At 45.0% G+C, this 17,228-nt stretch overlaps 1 long non-coding RNA gene across 1 annotated transcript; it reads right to left on the bottom strand.

Annotated features, from left to right (window-relative positions):
* Positions 1 to 1,255: 1,255 nt before the first annotated feature.
* LOC147583050 (uncharacterized) lies at positions 1,256 to 16,178 on the bottom strand. Its single transcript, XR_015242769.1, has 2 exons — positions 16,078 to 16,178; positions 1,256 to 1,527 (listed from the first exon to the last, which is right to left on the bottom strand). It is a non-coding gene; the product is annotated as an uncharacterized LOC147583050 (long non-coding RNA).
* Positions 16,179 to 17,228: the final 1,050 nt, after the last annotated feature.

Here is a 17,228-nt window from a genome sequence, read left to right as displayed (position 1 = left end):
AGAATTCTTGACCTCTTTGGTGCAAAAGGGTGGTTTTATTAAAGCACAGCACCAGGACCCACAGGCAGAAAGAGCTGCACTGGGGTTGTGAAGAGTGACTGATTATATACCTTCAGGTTGAGAGGAGGTTAGGGATCCCATTAAGTCTCTAAGGAATTTTGGCAACAAGGTTTCCAGGACCCTGAGGGGCTAGCTGCTGTTAGGAAAAGGTCATTTATTGCTGTTTAGTAAAAGCTCAGTCATGAGACCCTTCAGATGGATATCAGTGAGGCTTAAGCTTTGAGGATGATTACCAACATATCTCTTGGGGGGTAGAGATAAAGGAAGTTTCCAAAGGAGTTTTTATATGTTAAAGCAGACTTACAGGATTCTGGGGGTCAGGATACTGTTAAGATTGCCTTTTGCCCCTTAGCAAAGTGTCGTCATGGGGGCAGCTGAGCTCCTAGAGGAATGTCACTCTGCCTGTCTCAAAGACTTGTCAATGGGCTGTAAGTTATAAGGGAATTTTATTTTTTAAATTCTGCTTTTGTTTCCCACATCAATGCCATTGCCAATGTTAGAACACTCAGGAGCACCTGCTGACCACTGTATCAGGCTCAGTGGTCTTGGTGTGGCACTCAAGGTCTGACAGCAGCCCAGGGTCCCCTCTTCCCAGTCTCTACAACTCACCTCTCACTGCTCCTCAACAGGGCCACCCTCTCCTGCCATTTATCCCACCCCTGTCCCCCAGCAGTCTGTTCTTACCTCCTTGACTCTTACCCCATCCAATACGGAGGGCACCTCCCTTCCCCTCCTCCTCTCCCCCATTTCAACATGGCGTTTCACCAACTCTCCTCCCCTCTTCACTGCCCATCACATTCACCATCCAGCTTGGGTTCCTTTTCCTCTAGGAAGCTCCTCTGACAAACCCCACCTCCCCTCATTCAGGCAGGCCTGGCCTCAGAGCGCTGAGTAGCCTGACACCCTTACTTACCCTTGGGGAAAGGATGGACCTTGAGCCTTTCTCTTCCCTCATCTGTGAAGTTGGGAAATGATTACCCACCTGATAGGACTTTATGAGGATCATGTGAGATGCTGAGAACATTGTAATAAGTGCTCAATACATGTCTACCTTTTTCCCCCAAATCCCCTCAGTTTGGATGTATTTAGTCTGCACTGCATTTGTGGGTACTTTTTGCTTTGGAACTGCCTTTGGGAACTCAAATGATTTATAATCTTGAGGTCAGGGGTGTTAAAAAACAAAATTCAAGTGAACACGTGTAAAGATCTTACTGGCTTTATTCAATGATTCATGAATGGGCAGCATCCCATCCAGCAAGTGGGAAGGAGCTCCAAGAAACTGTACAAAAGGGAAAACTTATAGGCAGAAAGAGTCAGGGCAAGGTAGTGATTCCAGCAAGGAGTAGATTGTTTCAGGCAAGGTCACCTTCCTTTGGAGCACACCGGGAGTCTGTCAGGGAGATTTCGTCACTGGTGTTGACCAGGAAATTCCAGACTGACTGGTTAAAATTACATTCCTGCGAAAGGCTGAAACAGCAGTTTGGTTAGGTGACATCGGCCTTAGCACAAGTGACTCCATTTTGGGCCTATTGTCTCTCTCTCTCTCTCTTTTTTTTTTTTTAAACAGGGGAGACCCTATTGTGATGGTTCTTACTTTTTATTTTTTTTTTTAAGTAGGCTCTATGCCCAGCATGGAGCTCAATGCAGGACTTGAACTCAGAACCATGAGATAAGACCTGAGCTGAGACCAAGTGTTGGACTCTCAACCAACTGAACCACCAGGTACCCCTATTATGATGGTTCTTATAGAGAGGTCCTCTAACCACAGCATCCGCATCTCCTGGGAACTTGGTAAGAATGCAAATTCCCAGGCTCCACCCCAGGCCTGATGAACCACTGTCTCTGGTGGTTAGTCCAGCCATCTGCGCTGTACCAAGCCTTCCAGATGATTCTGGTGCATGCTCATGTTTGAGAACCACTGCTCTCTTCCATTGCTTGGAGTGTGAATGCACTACAGAATACTACAGGACTCACTATGCTCCATAAGCTTCAAAAAGCCAGTCAACCAGCTCTCCAACCAATAAAGTTGCCCCATTCCCCAGAGCTGACTGTCCATTCAGTCTCTAGAGGTAGATCCCTTTCAGACAGTTTGTATGCTTCCTTTGTATGTTTCGTTGTGTGTGTCCTCTCATTGACGTTTTGTGGCAGCCAGGAGCTTGGATGGCTGTTAACGGAGAGGTACAGGCTCTCCAGGACCCACTGTGGTGTCCATTCCTGCCCTGCTTCTCTGCACCTGTGTCAGGGTTTCCCAGAAGGCAGATGGAAGGCGGTGCTGGGTGGAGGGAGGGAATACAGGCAGTATGTGCTTGGTCTTTGTGGAAGCTGAGGGGAAGATCCACCCTGTACCCCAGGCAGCTTTCCTCAGGGAGCAGGGGCTGCCTGTGCAGCCGAGGAGGGCCAGCGTGGCATGAATGGAGACCTTGTATCGAAGACCTCACTGGAGCCAGGAGCCACAACACAGGGGCTTTTCACGAGCAACTTCGCAACAGAGGCGGCATTGAGCGTGACTGGTGGCTTTCGGGTAGACGTGGGGTCTGGTAGACGCGTGGCATCAGTGGAACAACATTGCTGCTCCTCCTGACCCTGCCTTGGCTGGGGTGGGGGGAGGTCAGATGTCTCCTTTCAGAGGAGAAGACTCGAAGAGTCATAGTGTCCGTAGCTCAAGCTGCCTGGACATCATCCCCCTCCCCCCATGGGCCATCAGTCAGGGTTCAAGGCTGTAGCAGGGGCACAGAATGTGAGCAAGGGGGTCCATGTGTACTGGGCAGGAACGGGTTAAAGATAGCTGCTTGGAGACATTGCCAAAGCCCAACTCCACTGGGGCTTGCTATAAGACCAGGGACAATGCCAGGCATGTTGTTTCTGTCTAAGAGGGATGCAAGCCCATTGTGCGCCCCCAAGGGGTTATTGAGAGGTCAGGAAGCACTGTTGGGGGGCTGCTGTTTGGAGTCTGCCCAGGAGCATTCAGAATGGGGTGACAATGAGGGTGGGGGAGAGAGGTGGGGTTAATGCTACCAAAGGAGAAGAGTTTCCCTCCATCACATATAGACACACCCTCTCCATCACCTGCAGCCAACCCTCACTTCCCCAAGGTGGTTAACTGACCAGCTAGCCAGGTCCCTGATTTCCTGTCCCTTTTGCACTGTCTCTTTTAGGGTGACCCATTGTCCTGGATTCCCTGGGACCAAGGATTTCCCAGGATGCAGAACATTTGGGGCTAAAATTGGGACAATTGTCACCCTACTTTCATCCTGGAGAGCTTTTGTTGCATTTGAAACTTCTCATACTTCTCTCTCATGACTCCCCCATCAAAAATTTGATAACAAAAGGGGACAGGACTGTTTTGCCACTTGCAAGCATGGCTAATGGTGTATTGTCTGCAGATGTGGTGGGTCTGCAGAAGCCCTGGTTCAAATAAAATCGGGAAGCAAGTTATGGCTGATGTTTATTTAGCGTAAGTATATTGAGGAGGCATCCATGCATTCCCCGTTTTCACTCGGTGGACACATTGATCTCCTACTTCTTTGCTCCCTTGAAGGACTCTTGCACTCAGCCCAGCAGGTTCCATTCATCCCTCCAAAAGGCCCAGACTGGGTGAGGTGGCCTCTCATGGGCTTGCAGTGTCATATGTGACACACACACACACACATACACACACACACACACACTCTTACATTTACACGCGCACATATGCCCGGCACTCCTCATGCTTAGTTCCTAATCTGCTCTAGGAGATTGTGATCTCCTTAAAGGAAGGATTTTCTTTACTTTTTTGGTATCTGTTGCCACATAGAAGGCTCAGTATTTACGAGTGAGCACATGATTCCCATCCAGGAGAGAATTCTTGATCTCCTGGATGGAAACCCAGGAGGGTTGTCCTTCATGGACAAGGGGGCCTACACGGTGGACTGGGGTATTGCAGGGTAGAGATGGGTCAGTGGCCTTCTGGGAGCGAGCTGTGGGGCACCTGGGAAGGCTGAGGCCTGAGTTTCTCCTGGCTGCTGCCCCTGTCTCCAGAGCAGTCCTGAGTCAGTTCTCCTGGTGTCTGCTCTTAGTTCCAGGCTGGGCTGCTGTGGCTGTCACGAAGTGGTGACTCCCCGCTCCCTGGGGCTCATGTTTCCTGAGCTCCTAGACAGGCAGCCCCAGGAGAGTCTTGCATACACAGCCCCATCAAAATGACAGTTGCCTCCAGGGGCCACTTGATTTTCAGGGAAAAGCTGTTCTGCTTCCACCCTTCCATCAGAAACCAATGATTCCAACCAGGTCATCTTGGGGCACCAGGATGTTTGGCGGTCACACTTGGGGAGTCCAGCTGTCTCCTTCAGAGGTCTCCCCTGGGGCCACTCCCAGGCCGTTACAAACTCACAACCTTGGTGTGTGAAACAAGCCCAATCACAGGAGGAACGCCGAGACTCGGAGCACAGTGAAGCCAGGCTTTAATCAATATTCCTGCAAGAGCAGGTGTTTGATGGAGAGGCACATCCAGGGCAGTCACAGCAGGTAATTTATCACCTAGCACGCAGGTCCCTCCCCTGGTTCCTCATTGGCTGAGTGCTCCAGAGGTTTCGGCCTTTCCTGGAAGTCTCCTATGCCCATGTAAGGCAACAAGTAGGCTGATTGGAACAAACGTACATTCCCTGAGGTGACCCTGAGACTTCCAGTCCCTCCTCCCTTTCTTCTATGGCGCATGTTCATTGCAAAGCCCACGAAGATAGCCCTTGAATCAGGAGAAGAACCAGGAAGTTAAGTGTATAAAGGTATAGTGTTAAGTTAAGGTATAAAGTTAAGTGTATAAAGTGTATAAAGGTTTTGGACTCCACTGTTGGGGGTGGTTTGTACATACTTCCAGCAGGTTGTAGACTTACTGTTAACTGAACAGCACAGCTTTTATTTAGTACTTCTGAAAATGAATCATCTCCCTTCTCACACTTGGGACAGGAGGGCCCCTGGAGAAAGCCTGGAGGCAGAGGGTATGAACTCAAGGTGAGCACCAGGAAAGCTAGGGCCCTGGGCCACCAGCAGCTTTTGGCTCCTAAAAGGGCTCAGCTAACCAGGATGGGCCCTGTCCCTCATGAGCCAGTCTCTTTTCCTTGTACCCTTCCTTCTCTTTTGTTCTCACTTTCCCTATCTATACCTCTCTCCATCCCAGCTGGCAGCCCCTGCATCTTAGCCCAGGAGAGGGTGACATGGATGAACAAGTCCCTCTCAACCACCCTAGTGACCCCATTACGACCTGCTTTTTCTTTGTGATACTGATTACAACCTCAAATTAATCGCCAATTTTGTGTTGCCTTGCCAACTTGAATGGAAGGAGGGCAGAGACTAGTTTCTTCACCTAACTGTGCCCTAGCACTTAGTGCCTGGTGTATCATAATTAATGACCGAACGAATGAGGCCGAGTGTTTGGTCTCATGCTCCAGTCTACAGTGATTTAGTGCTGAGCAGTGCTCAGGTACCGTGTTTGGAAGTTTCCTGGGAAATGGGGCACCTGGCTGGCTAGTTTGTATAGCATGTGACTCTTGATCTCGGGGTTATGAGTTTAAGCCCCATATTGGGTGTAGAGATTACTTAAAAAAAAAAAGAAGTTTCCTGGAACAGAAAGCTGGGGGGCCCAAGGTTAGGGAAAGCCCCCTGCAGTTCTAAAACTTTTTTGGGGGGTGGCGCCTGGGTGGCTCAGTCGGTTGAGTGTCCGACTTGGGCTCAGGTCATGATCCCGCCTTTTGTGAGTTTGAGCTCCACATCAGGCTTGCTGCTGCTGTTAGTGCAGAGCTCAGCTCAGATCCTCTGTCCCTCTCTCTCTGCCCCTCCCTCGCTTGTGCGCTCTCTCAAAAATAAGTAAACATCAAAAAAAATTTTTTTTTAAAGCAGTTTTTTTTTTTTAACCCAGGGGAGCCACAGGAGGCAGGAGGGAGTTTTGGGTAGAGAGATGGTGACAGCCCTAATTGCCTGCCTTACTTTCTGAAAGGGGAGACCTGCAGACCCCTTTCTGTGCTCTTTGAACATGAGCCCTGCTCCTCCAATGCCCACACTCCTTAGGTCCAGAGAACTGAGGTTTTTTGGTTATTTCTAATGTTTATTTATTTGAGAGAGAGGGAGAGAGTGAGCAGGGGAGGTGCAGAGAGAGGGAGAAAGAGAAAGAATTGAGGTGGGCTCCGTGCTGCCAGCATAGAACCCGACCTGGGGCTCGAACCCATGAACCACGAGATCATGACCTGAGTGGAAACCCAAGAGTCAGATGTTCAACTGACTGAGACACCCAGGCGGTTTTATTTTTTTCTAATGTTTATTTGTTTATTTTGAGAGAGAGAGAGAGAGAGAGAAAGAGAGAAAGAGAGAGAGAGAGCATGTGAGCAGGGGAGGGGCAGAGAGAGAGGGAGAGAATCCCAAGCAAGCTCTGTGCTGTTAGTGCAAAGCCTGACACAGGGCTTGAACCCACGAGCCATGAGATCATGACCTGAGCTAAGATCAAGAGTGGGACGCTCACCTGAGACCAAAAACGGTGGTTTTATTAAAGCATGGGAACAGGACCCTTGGGCAGAAAGAGCTGCCCCAGGATTGTGAGGAGTGACTCATTATATACTTGGGAATTGGGGCGGGGGTAAAGGCAAGGGAAATTTTCCAAAGGGATTTTCATACGCTAAAGAGGACTCCAAGGATACTGGAGGCCTAACTATGGTCAACCTAAGGTTGTTTTTCCCTCTAGCAAAGCTTTAAGACAGTAAGGAGTTCCTGAAGGAATATTATACTCTGTCTGCCTCAAGTAGTTGTCAGTGGGCTGCAGGTTATAAGGAAATTTAATTTGATCTCCCTTTTCCTTCTGCCTTGGTTTCCCACATCAACTACCACTTGTTAATTTTTACAGTTTGACAAGTATTGTGCTAAGTACTTTATTTATGCTATTCCATTTAATCCTTACAACAAACGTACAACGTGAGTCCTCATCTTTCAGATTTTCGTCCTCTCAGCTCATAAAACCCTGAATTCAAGCCCTGTGTTTATGACTAATGTGATACATCTCAGCTTCCTAAACACTTCAGACTTGACTGCCAGTCCAGGACTATTTCTGCCCTATTATTCTGCCTCTCAGACTTCCCCTTATCTCTGTGCTCTATCTGAAGAGTGTCTGCTGTTTACAGGTCAAACTGTGTATCCTCACATAAAGTCTAAAGTCAGTAGACAGGCAATTGTTTCCTAGGGCCTAGGAAATACATTACAAAATTACAGAGGCGACAGAGACGAAAGATGATGCCCAAGTTTTAGTGACACTGGAGTGTGAAGTAACAGAGAATGGTCTTTTCCATGGGTCCAAAATTGAATAGTCAGTTAAAATGCATTTAGTGCTTTCTAGGAGAGGAATAAAGTTATACTGAACAGGACACAGATCTTTAAGGAGTAAATACCCTCATTGGGGGCATGAGTTACATCGGAGAGGCAGAGACAACACAATGTGTTCTCTAAGTCCTGCTTCATTTTGCCTAGGCGCGTAGCAAGACTACATTTCCCAGACACTCTTGCTGCTAGGTTTGGCCATAGGAGTCCTGACCAATGGGATGTGGCAGAAGTGATGTGGTATTGTCCATGCTCCTTCCACTTCAGTCCTACGTTTAAGGTCACAGCCTCACAAGTTAGAAGTAGCTCAGAAGTGCCAAGGAGGAGCCCCTGACAGTCCTGAGCTATGACTGGAAATTATGGTTTGGCATAGCCTGCTTGTCCTGACAGGAAACTAGCAAAAAGAAAAAACGTAACTGACTTCAAAACCATACTAAACTTAAAAAATAGTTGTTTAGTAAAAAAAAGTTGCCTAGGTGGCTCAGTCCATTAAGCATCCAGTATCAGCTCAGGTCATGATCTCACAGTCTGTGAGTTCAAGACACAAGTCAGGCTGTGTGCTGACAGCTGGGAGCCTGGAGCCTACGTCTGATTTTGTGTCCCTGTCTCTCTCTGCCCCTCTCCAGCTTGTGCTCTCGATCTCTCAAGAATAAACATTAAAAAAAAATAGTTGTTTAGGGATGCATACAAAGGCACTGAAGATACTCTGAAAAGTAAGATAAAACAAAAAAACAAAACAAAAAAAACCTAGGGGTGTCTGGGTGGCTCAGTTGGTTAGGCATCTGACTTTTGAGTTCGGCTCGGGTCATGATCTCACAGTCTGTGGTATCGAGCCCTGTGTCGGGCTCTGTGCTGACAGTGTGGAGCCTGTTTGGGATTCTCTCTCCCTCTTGCCCCCTGCCCCCATCCAAATAAATAAGTAAACATTTGAAAAATAAAAAATGGGCACCTGGGTGGCTCAATCAGATTAAGTGTCAGACTTGGGCTCAGGTCATGATCTCACGGATTGTGAGTTCAAGCCCCACACTGGCCTCTCTGCTGTCACCAGGGAGCCTGCTTGGGATCCTCTGTCCCATTCTCTCTGTGCCCCTCCCTTGCTTGCATGCTCTCTCTGTCTCTCTCAAAATAAAGAAATTTTTTTAAACTTAAAAAAATAGGGGCGCCTGGGTGGCTCAGTCGGTTGGGCATCCGACTTCGGCTCAGGTCACGATCTTGCGGTCCGTGGGTTTGAGCCCCGCATCGGGTCGGGCTCTGTGCTGACAGCTCAGAGCCTGGAGCCTGTTTCAGATTCTGTGTCTCCCTCTCTCTCTGACCCTCTCCTGTTCATGCTCTGTCACTCTGTCTCAAAAATAAATCAACGTTAAAAAAAAAATTTAAACTTAAAAAAAATAAAAATTAAAAAGTTAAAAATTAAAAAAATCTTCACCTTGTTGCCTTGAGGTAGAGGATGGAGAGGGCTGTGAGCAAGATGGTACAAAAGGAACTTCAGATGGAAGCTGGGTCACTCCTTTGTGGGTATTCATGATGTTAGTTTTAAAGGAATCGTACATAATGACCATTTAAAAAGCAGATGGTGCTTCATGTGCTATTATTTGTGTCGGTGTCTCTGTCTATCTATCTATCCATCGATCCCTCTTCTCATATATATGGCCCAGACGAAAGATGAAGGAGGAATGTCTGAAGAAAGGGGTGAGTAAGCAAAGGAGGAGTGGAGCATTTATAAAGCTGGTGGCCCTGCAGGTAGGTGAGAAAGGAAAGAGCCACTAGCAGAAAGGCAAGGATTGGCTAGAGAAGCAATGGTGACAGCCTGGACCATGACGTTGGGGAGTGTCAGGTGTCACACGGTGGGGAGTGTTAATGGCCTGTCAGGGTCTCTGCAGGAAAATGAGGCCACGCACAAAGATTACTGAAGAGAGTTGAATAAATGACTTTATAACAGGTGGGCAGGGGTAGGAGAAAGCAACAAGAGAGGGCACAGTACCCCTGGAATAGCAGGAGCTGGGAGCCATTACCACTCTGTGGATCGAAGGGAAAAGGGAGAGAATGTGGGGAGACAGCTGTACGGAAGGGCGCCCTCACAGGAACGCGGGCAGCCCGCAGTGACCCGAGAGAGGGGGAGCCTGAGGAAAAATATCCCAGTCTCCTCCTTCCCATCTTTCCATCTCTGGCTGGGGCTCCCTACTGGCTGCATCTGCCCAGAAGCCAGAGGGAAAGTCCATTCGCATGGTCCCTATGTGTCAGCCTCTTGGGGCTCAGGGTGCGGAGTGAATCTGGAGGGGCAAATGGAAAATACTAGCCCATTGGTGAAGAAGAAAGTTTTGTAAAGAAGTTTCCAAAACGTCAGAATGCAGGGCACCTGGGCAGATCAGTTGGTTAAGCGTCCCACTCTTGATTTCAGTTCAGGTCATGATCTCGTGGCTTGTAGGATCGAGCCCTGAGTCATCAGGTTCTGTTTAGACGGCACGGAGCCTGCTTGGGATTCCCTCTCTCTCTCTGTCTGCTCCTCCCCACCCTCAAAATAAATAAATAAGCATTTAAAAAATGTCAGAATGCTGTCAGTCTGGGGACTTAGCATCCATCAGGCAAGGCAGGAGCACCAAATGGTAGGAGTTACAGTATTCTTTACCATTGGGCACATGGCGGGGGGGGGGGGGGGGGGTCAGTTTCACTTAAGAATGTTTTTGATGAAGCTGTAAAAGGTATTAATTTTATTAAACCTTAACCTATGATTTTTTAAAATGTTTATTTTTATTTATTTTGAGAGAGTGTGTGTGTGTGCAGGGGAGGGACAGAGAGAGAGAGACAGACAGACAGAGAGAATCCCAAACAGGCTCTGCCCTGTCAGCCCAGAGCCCAATGCAGGATTCGATCTCATGAACTGTGAGATCATGACCTGAGGCAAAACCGACAGGCAGATGCTTAACTGACTGAGCCACGCAGGTGCCCCACTTAACTCATGATTTTTTTTTTTTTTTTTATCCTTCTGCGTGTTGATATAGGAAGTGTGCATAAAACACTGCTAGTGCCTATTGAAGTATGAAGGTTGTTTTAAGGAAAAAGCATGTGCGATTTTTTTGATTTGCCAACTGAACTAACTGCTTTCTTCATAGAATCCTGTATATATATTTTTTTACTTTAGAGAATGACAATTTTTTTTATTACACTTGGATATTTTGCAGTTATTTTTGAGTGATCAAAGTGAGACTGTCACTACAATGAAAACAACTGATAGTAATTGTTTGTTGCCAATTATAAAACTTCAGCTTTAAAGTAGAAATTAGAATGGGGGGGGGCGCCTGGGTGGCTCAGTCGGTTAAGCGGCCGACTTCGGCTCAGGTCATGATCTCGCGGTTCATGAGTTCGGGCCCTGCGTCGGGCTCTGTGCCGACAGCTCGGAACCTGGAGCCTGTTTCAGATTCTGTGTCTCCCTCTCTCTCTGACCCTCCCCCGTTCATGCTCTGTCTCTCTCTGTCTCAAAAATAAATAAACGTTAAAAAAAAATTTTAGAAATTAGAATTTTGGAAACCTTGTTTCCAAACCACCTCTGGTTTGGAAAGCACCTTTGTGAGCTTGACAGCTACCTGATACTTAAAAACTTTTTTGATGGGATTGGTGTTCATATTAATGAATGTGGCCTTTGATATTATATGAAATGGGCTCTCCCTCACCTGGAAGATTTTTATGATTTAATGAATCTATATCTATCTATCTATCTATCTATCTATGTGTATATATATATTTAAGCAGGCTACACATCCAATGTGGGGCTTGAACTCATGACCCTGAGATCAAGAGTCACATGTTCTATTGACTAAGTCAGCCAGACACCCCACCAATATATATTTTTAAAAGCTTATTTCTTTTCTGAGAGAGAGAGAGAGAGAGAGAGAGAGAGAGAGAGAGAGAGAGAGAGAATGTAAGCGGCAGAGGGGCAGAGAGGGGGACAGAGGATCCCGAGCAGGCTCTGTGCTGCCAGGAGAAAGTCCAACATAGGGCTTGAACTCATGAACTGCGAGATCATGAGCTGAGCTGAAGCTGGAGGCTTAACTGACTGAGCCATCCAGGCGCCCCTCCCCCCCACACCAGTATTTTTTAAATGATCAATACATGAGATTGCAAAATCGCGGAGACAAAGATCCATTCAAAATTCAAGAGACTAATGTATCATTGTAACAGAGTACAAAAGTTCAACAATGTATTTTCAAGTTCAACACTGCAAGTTACTTTGAAGAAACTATACCACTTGTTGAGTTTTGGTATGGTATCAAAGAACAATAACCCACAAGTATCAGCAAAGACTATGAAAATACTATACCCATTCTCAATGGCAAATCTGAGTGAGGCCAGAATTTCCTCACATTTCAGTCCAAACAACATATCACGGTAGATCGAATGCAGAAGCAGATATGAGAATCCAGCTATTCCTTTATTCATCCAGACAAGAGATTTGCAGACATGTAAAACAATGCCACTCTGTTCACAAGTGTATTTTTGTTTTTATAGTTTAATGTTTATTTTTGAGAGAGACAGCATGTGTGTGCGCAGGTGTGAGCAGGGAAAGGGCAAATAGAGAGAGAGACACACACACACTGAGAGAGAGAGAGAGAGAGAGAGAGAGAGAGAGAGAGAGGATCCAAAGGGGGCTTTGACAGCAGAGTGGCTGAAGCAGGGCTCGAACCCATGAACCCTGAGATCGTGACCTGAGCTGAAGTCGGGGGATTAACCAACTGAGCCAAGCAGGTGCCGGTTTTTATAATTTTTAAAAATAAAAATGTTATTTATGTTAACGTGGAATGGGTTTATTTTTAATTTAAATGAGTCTATACTAATTTTTTTGTTTTACTTCCTTTTTTTAATGTTTTTTTATGAGAAATTTTTACTTTATAGTACTTTATAATGAAATTCTTTACATAGCAAAAGTAAAACAATTGATTTCAGAGGTTACAAATGGTTTCACACTTAAAAAAGAAATCGCTTTTATTGGTCATAAAAATCCATCTTTGATATAAGCGACACAAACATTTTCTCACTTCATTGAGGTATTTTGATTACCTCCTTATTGATTTATGAAATTGTGGCCACACTGCAGAATTTTCCTTGTTCTCAAAATTTTATATCTTTTTATATCTTTATATCTTATAGACTTTTACATCTTTCTCCTTTCAGAGTGTTACGGTTTCTTTTAGGAACTTAAAAGCTCAAAGATCTTTGTTTGTTACACTGGCAGAAAGTAGAGAGTACCTGGACAGGCTTTTCCATTGGTAAGCCAAGACAGATGCTCTGAGAAAATTCTTGACACAAAACACCTCTAAATGCTATGAAAATGTAGAAAGCATTTGTTAATGCAACACTGTGCCCATAGAAGAATAAGAAAAGTCCCCAGAGGCCAAAAAATAAAAATAAAATCTGGACCAAAAATTGCAAGATAACTCTCAAGCTATAGTCACACTTGGGGTGTTTCTAGTTGTAGTAATTAAGAATACTAGGGTTTAATACTGGACCCTAGAAGATAGCTTCAATGAAAATGTTGAGAAAAATACCCTAGACTAGCAAAAGTAGCTGAAAAAGGAAAATTGTTTATTTTGGCATTCACAACATGCAAGGAAGATCACATTAGTAAAATGATGTTAAATGGTTCTTGAATTCTTGAATTCTAAGTTTGTCAGAAGCCAGGAGCAACTGACAACAAGTAAATGCAAAAGATTCCCATAGATAAAGTTAGAGAAAGTCTCACTAGATTAAAAATCCTACTACAAATAATTAAAAATCCAAAATTATAAAATAACCAAGGAAACAGAAAACTGAGCAGTATTTCCCGGAACTGAACATCATGGAACTTCATGTGATGCAAAGATTGGGTGAAATATACAGTCTAGCTGAATAAGAAAATAATACAAAAGCAAAATATATATACAGCTTTGCAAATTCTCTTACCCTGTGACTCTGGAGAATTCTCTACATGCAATGGTTTATTCAATAGGAGGGAATGTAATATAAAAACAGAGATTCTAGTCACACTGCTGATTCACATCTTGCATTTGTCCATGTGGCATCCAATTATTAATTTGGCCTTCCACTGCCTAGTTTCCTCCTCATTAAAATAGGAATAACTGTACCTGCTCATAAGGCTATTGTGAGTATGATAGGGATTACATCGAAATCTGCAGATCACTTTGGTATATTAATAGTTGACATTTAATATTTTAACCATCCATGAATATAAACATGAGATGTGCTCCTATATATTTATATCTTCTTTAATTTCTTTTAACAATGTTTTGTAGTTTTTATTTTACAAGTCTCTTGTCTCCTTGGCTAAGTTCATTCCTAAGTATTTTATTATTTTTTGATGGTATTATAAATAGAATTGTTCTTTTGTTATTTCCTTCAGGTTGTTAATTGTTTATACATAGAAATACAACTCATTTTTGTTGACTTTGTATCCTGCTACCTTGATGAATTAGTTCATTTAGTAGTTCTGACATTTTTTTGAATGGATTCTTTAGGGTTTTCTACATATACCATCATTTCATGTGCAGAGGTAATTTTATGTCTTCCTTTCCAATTTTGTTTTATTTCTTTCTCTTGCTTAATGGTTCTGGCTAGCATTTCCAGTAGTAGGCTGAATAGAAGTGAGCATTTTGCCCTGTTCCTGATCTTAAAGGAAATACTTTTAATTTTTTTTTTTAATTTACATCCAAATTAGTTAGCATATAGTGCAACAATGATTTCAGGAGTAGATTCCTTAGTGCCCCTTACCCATTTACCCCATCCCCCTCCCACTACCCCTCCAGTAACCCTCTGTTCTCCATATTTAAGAGTCTTATGTTTTGTCCCCCTCCCTGTTTTTATATTATTTTTGCTTCCCTTATGTTCATGTGTTTTGTCTCTTAAAATCCTCATATGAGTGAAGTCATATGATTTTTGTCTTTCTCTGACTGACTAATTTCACTTAGCATAATACCCTCCAGTTCCATTCATGTAGTTGCAAATGGCAAGATTTCCTTCTTTTTGATTGCCGAGTAATACTCCATTGTATATATATACCACTTCTTCTTTATCCATTCATCCATCGATGGACATTTGGGCTCTTTCCATACTTTGGCTATTGTTGATAATGCTGCTATAAACATGGGGGTGCATGTGTCCCTTCGAAACAGCACACCTGTATCCCGTGGATAAATGCCTAGTAGTGCAATTGCTGGGTCGTAGGGTAGTTCTATTTTTAGTTTTTTGAGGAACCTCCATACTGTTTTCCAGAGTGGTTGCACCAGCTTGCATTCCCATCTTTTTTTTTTAAATTATTTTTAAATTATTTAATTTTTTAATTAATTTAATTTTTAATTATTTTTTATTTATTTTTGAGAGAGCACAAGCGGGGGAGGGACAGAGACAGGGGGACAGAGGGGGACAGGATCTGAAGCAGGCTCTCTGCTGACAGCACCAAGCCCGATGTGGGGCTTAAACTCAAGAACTGCAAAATCATGACTGGAGCAGAAGTCAACACTCAAGCGACTGAGTCACCCAGGTGCCCCTGTTTTAACTTCTAATATGACCAATAGCAGTACATAGAATCCAGCCATTTAGTGTCTTTAACATAAGACCCTGCACCCAATTCCAGTGTGTGTGTGTTTTCCCCAACCACCAAACGATTCTCTGATACCAGCTGGGTCTCCTACAATTCAACTCAATTCTGACACTGTCTACCTGGAGATGGAAATCAGATCCCACAGGTTAAAGGCTCAGCCTTACAAGACTGCCCCTACCTCCCTTCACCCCTTCAGATCCCAATCACAAGCCTAGGTTGTCACCTGTTCCAATCCCCTCCTTGGATTCAATTAATTTGCTGGAGTGGCTCACAGAAGTCAGAGAAACATTTCACTCACTAGATTATTGGTATATTATAAAAGGGTATAACTCTGGCAGTTAGACGTTAGAGCTGTATAGGGCTGTCTCAGCATGGCACTGTCCTCAGGCTCCACCTGTTCACCAATGTGGAAGCCCTACCGTCCCTGTTTTTGGGGTTTTTATAAAGGGTTCTTTACATAAGCATGCGAGTCATTGGCTGTTGGTGACTGATTTCAATATACAGCCCCTATCCCCTCTCTGGAGGTTAGAGGGGTGGGACTGAAAGTTCCAGCCCTCTAAATACAACCTTGGTTGTCCTGGCAACCAGTCCTCCTTCCTAGGAGCTTTCACGGAGCCATCTCATTAACATAACAAAAGACACCTTGCTAACTCCCATCACTTAGGAAATTCCAAGGGTTTTAGGAGCTCTGTGGCAAGGATGGGGATGTAGACTAAATATATCTTATTATAAATATCACCAACGATATTTAAGAATATAAAGGAATCCTAAAACCAGAAAGTTTGAGAAGCAATATAGGGAACACAATGCAGGTAGCTAGTTACAGGATTGTTGGAATTGCAGAAAAGCCAGAGGGTGGCCAGGAAGCCAGAGGGGCTTAACAGGGAGCTGCTACTGCCCTTGAGACTGAAGGACAAAGGTGGGGTCGGGTGTACCACTGGCCAGGAGCAATAGCTTCCTTTTGGGACTTGGCATTATAAAGGACTACCTAGTGGGAACCAGAATCATGTTAGGGGCTGCTTGAGAGGATCTGAAAATACCAAGGAAGTGAAGCTCCTGCTGGAAGCCCCAATCAGAGCAGAGAGAAGGGGGACAAATACCTTGGTTTCTTTCTTTCTCTTGCTCCCCAATTTCACTGGACAGCCCTGTCTGGAAACTGGTTCTCAGCCGACGGGTGGGGAACACAGCTTGCAGGAGTCCGTTTTCCTGCAATACAGACCAGAGGAGAACAGGGATGTGAGAGCAGTAGGAACATGCTTGGCCCAGAAAAGGAAGGAGAGAACCAGGATGTTGGCTAGAGGGAGCCACAGGGATGAGAAAGGCTGCTCTTGATGGGAGGATCTCCTACTGGCCTGAGGGAGCGGGATAGAGTAGAGTAAGACAGAGGCAAACCTAGTCCAGGTGGGGATAAGGGCAGAAGGGAGAGATGGCCAAGTCCAGGCAGAATGTTAGCCAATTTCCATATGAAAAGCGCTTACTGGGACCAACTGATTAGAACTGCAAATAAGGAACTTATTTAGAAATTGTTTGCATGCTACTCTTAGAGTCTGCCTCTTTGGGAGACTGGTGGATACTGGGCATGGGAAGGCTAATGTCATCTTTTCCTAGGCTAATAATTTTCAAATGTCTTCTATGCAGTCTATACCTCTCTTATATACAACAGCGTGCTAAAGATTTCCCCCTGGATGATGAGGTGCCTTCTGCTGTGACTTGGTTAACTCTTATTCACGCTCAGGTCTCCCCTGAAATGTACTTCTTCAGAGAATGCCACCCTGGCCCCCATGGCTCAGGCTTTCTTGTCATTAGCTGATTAACATCTGTCTTTTCCATCAATCTAAATGAAAAGGTAAATTGAGGTACTCTCGAATTACCAGAGTTTGAGTAACACAGGAAACGCGGACTGCAGCAAACCACAAGCCAGTCCCTCGAGCGTTTTGGAGTGAGTATTTACCTGCAAGGAACGCAAAGTGGGGAGTTCCGCCAGAGTGCAGGCTGTAAGTTCATTGGCTTGAGGACAGGGAGGGATTCTTGGCTGAAGTTCATTGGTCAGGAGAGAAGCGTCGGTCTTGCATAATCAGGCTCAGAGCTGGCATATCCTTCTGAGGGCGCATGCGTGAGATTCTCCATTTCCTATTCTCCGATTCCATGTTAGGCTGAAACTTTTTCACACTTCCCGCCCAGAGGTTATTGCATCTTTGTGGCCGGCTCCTAGCACAGTGCAGTGGTATCCGTCCCCCATCTTCGGTTTCGC

The sequence above is a fragment of the Puma concolor genome, chromosome A2 (assembly GCF_028749965.1).
Source record: "Puma concolor isolate L17-30 chromosome A2, mPumCon1.1.hap2, whole genome shotgun sequence".
Classification (NCBI taxonomy): Eukaryota; Metazoa; Chordata; class Mammalia; order Carnivora; family Felidae; genus Puma; species Puma concolor.
The sequence above is the reverse complement of the archived record's forward strand: the minus strand, read 5'-3'. Positions and strand labels throughout refer to the sequence as shown.